The sequence below is a fragment of the Rhinoraja longicauda genome, chromosome 8 (assembly GCF_053455715.1).
Source record: "Rhinoraja longicauda isolate Sanriku21f chromosome 8, sRhiLon1.1, whole genome shotgun sequence".
Classification (NCBI taxonomy): domain Eukaryota; kingdom Metazoa; phylum Chordata; class Chondrichthyes; order Rajiformes; family Arhynchobatidae; genus Rhinoraja; species Rhinoraja longicauda.
Window position 1 is genome coordinate 7,573,838 of NC_135960.1, and position 8,478 is coordinate 7,582,315.

Genomic DNA, 8,478 nt, shown 5'->3' on the forward strand with positions numbered 1-8,478 from the left:
TGGTCCTAGATTCTCAATAGACAATAGGTGCAGGAGTAGGTCATTCGGCCCTTCGAGCCAGCACCACCATTCAATGTGATCATGCCTGATCATTCTCAATCAGTACCCCATTCCTGCCTTCTCCCCATACCCCCTGACTCTGCTATCCTTAAGAGCTCTATCTAGCTCTCTCTCAGATGCATTCAGAGAATTGGCCTCCACTGCCTTCTGAGGCAGAGAGATCCACAGATTCACAACTCTCTGACTGAAAATGTTTTTCCTCATCTCAGTTCTAAATGGCCTACCTCTTATTCTTATATCTGTGGCCCCTTGTTCTGGACTCCCCCAACATTGGGAACATGTTTCCTGCCTCTAACATGTCCAACCCCTTAATAACCTTATAAGTTTCGATTAGATCTCCTCTCATCCTTCTAAATTCTCGTCTCGACCCGAAACGTCAGCCATTCCTTCTCTCCAGAGGTGCTGCCTGACCCGCTGAGTCTCTCCAGCATTTCTGTGCCTATCTTCGCCGTAAGGCAGCAGCTGCTGAGATAATGCTCGGGTGATGCAGTCCTCCCTCTCGTGTAAGAAACATAGAAACATAGAAAATAGGTGCAGGAGTAGGCCATTCGGCCCTTCGAGCCTGCACTGCCATTCAATATGATCATGGCTGATCATCCAACTCAGTATCCCGTACCTGCCTTCTCTCCATACCCCATGATCCCTTTAGCCACAAGGGCCACATCTAACTCCCTCTTAAATATAGCCAATGAACTGGCCTCAACTACCTTCTGTGGCAGAGAATTCCACAGATTCACCACTCTCTGTGTGAAAAAAAACGTTCTCATCTCGGTCCTAAAAGACTTCCCCCTTATCCTCAAACTGTGACCCCTTGTTCTGGACTTCCCCAACATCGGGAACAATCTTCCTGCATCTAGCCTGTCCAACCCCTTAAGAATTTTGTACGTTTCTATAAGATCCTCCCTCAATCTTCTAAATTCCAGCGCGTACAAACCGAGTCTATCCAGTCTTTCTTCATATGAAAGTCCTGCCATCCCAGGGCTTTCCTAATGCTTGTTCTCCCTTCCTGATCCGCAGGTGTGATAGCGGTGGTGATCTTCATCATCCTGTGCATTTTGGCTGTCATGGCCCGCCTGATGTACAAGCACAAAGGCACCTACCACACCAACGAAATGAAGAGGGCGGAATACACTGAGCCCACGGACGCCGCGCTGAAGAACAATCCCAATTACCAGGATTCCCTCAGTGAAGACAAGAAAGAGTACTTCATCTGACAACAACACAGGCCCTCCTCATTATTTATAACAGATTAATAGCAGCCTATTAATAACAATACTGTCTGTTAGCTCCAGACTCTGTGAACTAAAAATGGACAAACATTATAGTCAGAGTAGGGACGTGAAAAATGGTTTACACTTTATGTTCAGGGCAGGGGTTCTAGCCTATTATTTCCTGCTATCTTCAGGTCAGCTCAGGGGAGTAGAAGGAAGAAGTTTTAGAAGTCTACATGAGAACGGCAGAGATTGAGAAAAAATATATATTACCATTATATTCGTTTAAGTTTAGTATAGAGATAAGGCGTGGAGACAAGCACTTCAGCGCACCGAGTCCGCGCCGACCCAACGATCATCCGTACACTGCACACTAGGGGGGCGATTTTTCAGAGGCCAATTAAGCTAGAAACACGCCTTTGGATTGTGGGAGGAAATCGGAGCACCCGGAGAAAACCCACGCGGTCACAGTGAGAACGTACAAACTCCGTACAGACAGCACCCGTAGTCAGGATCGAACCCGGGACTCTGGCGCTGTAAGGCAGCAACTCTACCGCTGCGCCACCGTACCTCACCATATTAACTTACTGCATGACACATACACTGTTGAGCCAAAACATTATGTCATCATGGCCACTCTGACTGGTCTGCGGCCACACAGCCCCATACGCAGCAGGGTGCGATGCACTGTGTATTATGACACGTTCCTCCCGTGACCATCATTAAAATTTTCTGTGGGCTTGTGCCACAGTCGACCTTCTGTCGGTTCGGACCTGACGGGATAGCCTTCGTTGCCCTCGAGCGTCGATGAGCCTTGGGCGCCCAACACCCCGTCGCCGGTTTGTGGTTTGTCCCTCCTCGGACCACTGTCGGTAGGTACTCACCACTGCTGACCGGGAGCACCCCACAAGCCTTGCCGTTTCAGAGATGCTCTGACCCAGTCATCTGGCCATAATAATTTGGCCCTTTGTCAAAGTCGCTCAGGTCTTTACTCCTGCCCATTTCTCCTGCATCTAACACATCAACTTCAAGAACTGACTGTTCACTTGCTGCCTAATATATCCCACCCCTTGACAGGTGCCATTGTAACACGATAATCAATGTTATTCACTTCGCCTGTCAGTGGTCATAATGTTTTGGCTCATCGGTGTAAGCATCTAATAATCGTTTTATCTTCCTTTTTTTTTTCTCCCCCATCAATGGTTGTTCCCACGACACTGATCGTAATAATAATAATAATGCATTTTATTTATATAGCGCTTTTCATATACTCAAAGACGCTTTACAGAGATTTTGAGATCTTGTGAAACTCAGTCTGAGGTAAAGTTCCCTGAAACTCTTTTGTCCGATGTAACAATAGCATATATTTCCAGAGCAGTTTAAACATGGAAAAGCAATGTTTAGTGGTTTTTTGTTAGTTTAGTTTAGAGATAAAGCTCGGAAACAGGCCTTTCGGCCCACCGAGTCCACACCGACCAGCGATCCCCGCACATTAACACTATCTTACACACTAGGGATAATTTAATGTTTGTGGCCAAGCCAATTAATCTACAAACCTGTACGCCTTTGGAGTGTGGGAGGAAACCGAAGATCTCGGAGAAAACACATCTGGTCGTGGGGAGACCCCGGGTCACGGGTGCTGTGAACACTGTCAGGCAGCAACTCTACCACTGTGCCCTTGTGGTTCATATGAGTGTTACCAAATGAGGTGTGGTACTTTGGTACTCTGCCCGCCTATTACAGCAAAAGAGGTGGATTTTTAGATAGTCCTTATCTAGATAGATAAGTCCGGAGACTTAGATAAGTCCAGAGATAGTCCAGAGACGTTTCAGGAGGGTGATTCCAGACCTGAGGAGCATAAGCTAAAAGTGTGGCTGCCATTATTTCAGTGATTAATATCAGGATTGTGCAAGAGGGCAAAGTTGTAGAAGGGAAAAGTCACAAAACCAAATGAGAACAGATCCGTTTATTAAAAAGCCGCGTCATTCCCCACAACCGTTCAGTTCGGCCTAGTTGATTGTCACGTGTACCGAGGTACAGTGAAAATCTTTTGTTGCGTGCTAACCAGCCAGCGGAAAGACGATACATGATTACAATTGAGCCATTCACAGTGGACAGATTCATGATGAGGGAATAACTAACGTTCAGTGCAAGGTCAAGCCGGTAAAGTCTGATCAAAGATAGTCCGAGGGTCCCCGATGAGGTAGATAGTAGTCCAGGACTGCCTGCTCTCTGCTTGTGGTAGGATGGTTCAGTTGCCTGATAGCAGCTGGGAAGAATTGTGGATGTCCTGAATTGTGACTTGTGTGACCCATCTTTAAAGAGGCCCATTTGAAGATGAATTGCAAAGAGTAGGTTTTGTCCTCTTCTGAGGATAAAAGGCTAAACCATGATCGGATCGGGCATAAACTGTATGACATTAACAAAGCCAATAAGACCAACTTCATTTCTGGTGGACTTGGGCGTGTAATTGAAGTTCTGTGGTGCAGGCGTTTGCTCAGGAAGTCCGACTACATGCATGATTGTTTGAAGTTCCTCTGTAAGTGGCGTTGTTGTGGCTCAGGGTCAGAATTGTTTCAAAGTTGGGGATAGATAAGTTTTGATTGGGTAAGATGTTAAGGATTATGGGTAGGTGGCATTAGAATATGGGGAACCAATGATTGAATTAGAGTCATGGAGTCATACAGCATGGAAATAGGCCACTCGGCCCAACTCATCCATGCTGACCAATATGTCCCCACTGACTCATAGAGTAAGTGTTGAACCAGCCTGACAAGCTGAATGGTCTAAGCTCTAGAAACATAGAAAATAGATGCAGGAGGAGCCCATTTGGCCCTTCGAGCCAGCACTGCCATTCTTTGTGATCATGGCTGATCATCCACGATCAGTAACCCATTCTCCCCATTCCCCTTGATTCCGCTAGCCCCTAGAACTCTATCTAACTCTCTTTTAAATTCATGGGAGATTTGAACACTAAGTCCAATAACATCTCTAAGCAGCGTGGTCTCGTTCAGCAATACACACGCGTGCACATGCATTTGCACACACGCACACGTGCACACACACACACACGCACATGTGCATGCACATACGCATACACACACACACACACACACACACACACACACACACACACACACACACATGCACTCATGCACAGATACAGCACAGACCAAGACACAAGCCGCCCATGCTTCTTAGAATACATGTTGGATGCATACATTGTGTTGGATATGCCAGGGAAGGTGGCTAGTTGGGTAAATCAAGACTTCAGTTATCAGGGAAAGTTAAACCAATATTATGTTGGTAGTAGTCATGGTATCGGTTACCAATGACGACTGTAGTCAAGGTTTAGGGAAATCACCACAACAGTTTCCTTGAACCCAGAATAAGAGTTCTGACGTGTACACTCACCTGCAGAATGGTTACTTTTCACTGCTTTTACTTAATTCCGTGTTATGAACTTCCCAGGACTAATCCTATGACCTGACCTTAACAGCGTTTCTCTGACATTTAGTTCAGTTTAGCCATACAGCGATGAAACAGGCCCCAACGAGTCCGCGCCAACCAGCGATCCCCCGCACACCCACGCTACCCCACACACACACCGGGGGCAATTTGCAGTTATTCCAAGCCAATTAGCCTACAAACCTACACTCTTTGGAGTGTGGGAGGAAACCGGAGCTCCCGGAGAAAACCCACGCAGGGACAAACTCCGTACAGACAGCACCCGTAGTCAGGATCAAACCCGTGTCCCTGACCCTGGAAGGCAGCAACTCTACCACTGCGCCACTGTGCGGCCCTTCACATAATACACACTTCTTTTGAATCTGGAATTGGAAGCAACTTACCATTAAACGGCTGTGGTGCCAGAAGGGGCCACGTTCATTATTCAACATAGAGAATGTGTGTGTGTGTATTATATAGTATGTATTATATATATATATATACACGAGGACGGGCCCACTTGGTCTAGTATATTTTAAAAGTGCTTTGTAAATTATTTTTGTGAAGCACAGTTGAACTCTCCAAGCACAAACTAGTAACAGGGTTTTCATGTCAGATCCTGAAACATCCAGGGGAAATGGGATGAAGACCTCCAGTGTTTCTGAAAACTTTCCAATATTCAAAATGGAAACAATGGAAACAAGGGGGCCACAGTTTAAGAATAAGGGGTAGGCCATTTAGAACTGAGATGAGGAAAAACTTTTTCAGTCAGAGAGTTGTGAATCTGTGGTATGCTCTGCCTCAGAAGGCAGTGGAGGCCAATTCTCTGAATGCTTTCAAGAGAGAGCTAGATAGAGCTCTTAAGGATAGCGGAGTCAGGGGGTATGGGGAGAAGTCAGGAACGGGGTACTGATTGAGAATGATCAGCCATGATCACATTGAATGGCAGTGGGCCACTCGAAAGGCCGAATGGCCTCCTCCTGCATCTATTTTCTATGTTTCTATGTATTTATAACTATTCCCTTTCAAGAGTCAAGAGAGCTTTATTATCAAATGTAATTCTTACTTTTGAAATTCATTATTGCAGCAGCACAACAGATACGTAAACAGAGCACTCTGTAAAACCCGTAATGAACTACAAAAGTTCCGTAGTTCTATTAAAAAAACGATAACTGAATAGATGATAGTAGCATAAAGTCAAAAATAGTCTTTAAGTCTGGAAAGTTTGGAGTGTAGTGGGTGCGGTCACCACGGTAATCAGGCCAGACGCCAGGTGAGTAATTAATAACTTTAATAACTTTATTACCTGTGGTATCAAACACCGCACTCAAGAAGAATGTGAGTCGACACACCCAAACCCTTTATAGTCCCAGACCACCTGACCCAAGGGGACTGACCCAGGAAGTGACCTAATCCCTCCCGTCCACTGAGTGCCGAGTGGAATGACCAAGGGAGTGGCCTAGCCCCCGGGTGCCGCCACAGGAGCCTATTTGGAGATTGTAGTGCTTAATAGCCTGATGGTTGTAAGGATGAAGCTGCTCCTGAACCTGGACTTTACAGTCTTTGATCATGAAGCAGAAATCGCAAATTCAAATCCCACTGTGTTGCTGCAGAACCTAAGTCCCATTATTTAAAGAAATTAAATGAAAAGGTGTACCAAGAAATGTGTCCTTTAATGGTGGCACAGGATGTATGATACAGCAGCGGACCATGTGAGTGTAGGCAGTAACTGCAGAAGCTGGTTTATTCTCAAGAAAGGTCTCGACCCGAAACGTCACCCATTCTCTTCTCTCCAGAGACGCTGCCTGTCCCGCTGAGTTACTCCAGCATTTTGTGTCGATCTGAGTTTCTCTCATTTTTGACATTTGGCTCTGTGGTCCTCAGTTACAGACCAGAAAAGTGGGGTACCATATTCCATAACCATCGAGGGTAAGTGTCCACTTCTACCCCTTGTATCAGTAACAGCGATGCAGAAACTATCAGTGTTGTTACCATTTTTCTCAATCATTGTTCTTTTGAGAGGGAAATGTTCCATCCTTTCATCAGGCCCCTATGTGACTGCGGACAGATCATAATGCGGCTGACTCATGAACGGAGTATAAGGTTATTTAGAGATCTTAGCAACAGTTCGTCAATGGTTCAATGGTTAAATGGTCCTTTATTATATTGCACCAATGTATGGTGAAATTCATTTTTTGCGTAAAGATCAGTAAGATTATTGCCATGATCCCCGAATAACTAGAGAATGCATAGAAACAACCCACTGAGTCCATAAGCGAGAGTTATAGTCATAGAGTGATACAGTGTGGAAACAGGCCCTTCGGCCCAACTTGCTCACACCGGCCAACATGCCACAGCTACACTAATCCCACCTGCCTGCGTTTGGTCCATATCCCTCTAAAACCAGTCCTATCCATGTACCTATCTAACTGTTTCTTAAACGTTGGGATAGTCCCAGCCTCAACTACCACCTCTGGCAACTTGTTCCATTCACCCACCACCCTTTGTGTGAAAAAGCTACCCCTCAGATTCCTATTAAATCATTTCCCCTTCACCTTGAACCTATGTCCTCTGGTCCTCGATTCCCCTACTCTGGGCAAGAGACTCTGTGCATCTACCTGATCTATTCCTCTCATGATTTTGTACACCTCTATAAGATCACCCCTCATCCTTCTGCGGTCCAAGGAATAGAGACCCAGCCTACTCAACCTCTCTCTGTAGCTCACACCCTCTAGTCCTGGCAACATCCTCGTAAATCTTCTCTGAACCCTTTCAAGCTTGCCAATATCTTTCCTATAACATGGTGCCCAGAACTGAACACAATACTCTAAATGCGGTCTCACCAACGTCTTATACAACTGCAACATGACCTCCCAACCTCCCCCCCTGGTTTTGCCGCCATTTTCAAAGTCCCAGCTGCAGAGGGCCTCAAAGGCTCATTGCAGCCATCGCCTCTGTCTGTTAGTAATGGCCGGTAAATATGGATTTTGCCAGCAATGCCCACAGTCCATGAATGAGTAAGAAGTATCACTTCCTCATGCAAGTCATGGGTGGTGCAGCGGTAGAGTTGCTGCCTTACAGCCCTTGCAGCGCCAGAGACCCAGGTTCGATCCTGACTACGGGCGCTGCCTGTACGGAGTTTGTACGTTCTGTGATCTGCGCGGGTTTTCTCCGAGATCTTCAGTTTCCTCCCACACTCCAAAGACGTACAGGTTTGGAGGCTAATTGGCTTGGGTTTGTGTGTAAATTGTCCCTCGTGTGTGTGTATGATAGTGTTAGTGTGCGGGGATCACTGGTCGGTGCGGACTCAGTGGGCCGAAGTGCCCATTTCCACGCTGTGTCTCTAAAACTAAAAAACCTAACTTGTTAAGAATTTCACACAAGAGGATTTCTATCAAGTCAAATGAAAGTCGACACGTATAACATTGCGTTGCACATAACAAACTTGCATTGTAAAACCCGGGAATGTGAAAGGGGCATTAGGTTACAGAAAGATGCTCTACTGATACAATAGCTTCTCGAGGGAACAGCAAACATATGCTGAATCATAATAGGAATCTTGCAGGAACTTGTATTCATTGTTCTTTCATGAGTCATTGCAATCTCCTCGGTCCACTCTTCGAAAATCTTTATCTCAAGCTGTGAGATCACCAGCAAAAAACATATCTCAATCATCCTTTCTCTTCAAAGGCTCTTTTGGTATTTCGCAGTTACTATTAACAACAGAGAGCTCGGTAGCTTTGCCTCCCACTATGTCCTG

At 45.8% G+C, this 8,478-nt stretch overlaps 1 pseudogene across 1 annotated transcript in view; it reads left to right on the forward strand.

Moving 5' to 3' along the window:
• The window catches only part of LOC144595735 (contactin-associated protein-like 5), an 852,226-nt pseudogene extending 844,232 nt beyond the window's left edge, over positions 1–7,994 (forward strand). The window contains exon 24 of the transcript XR_013547532.1: positions 1,078–7,994. The product of XR_013547532.1 is annotated as a contactin-associated protein-like 5 (transcript). The remainder of the gene's footprint in view (positions 1–1,077) is intronic.
• Positions 7,995–8,478: the final 484 nt, after the last annotated feature.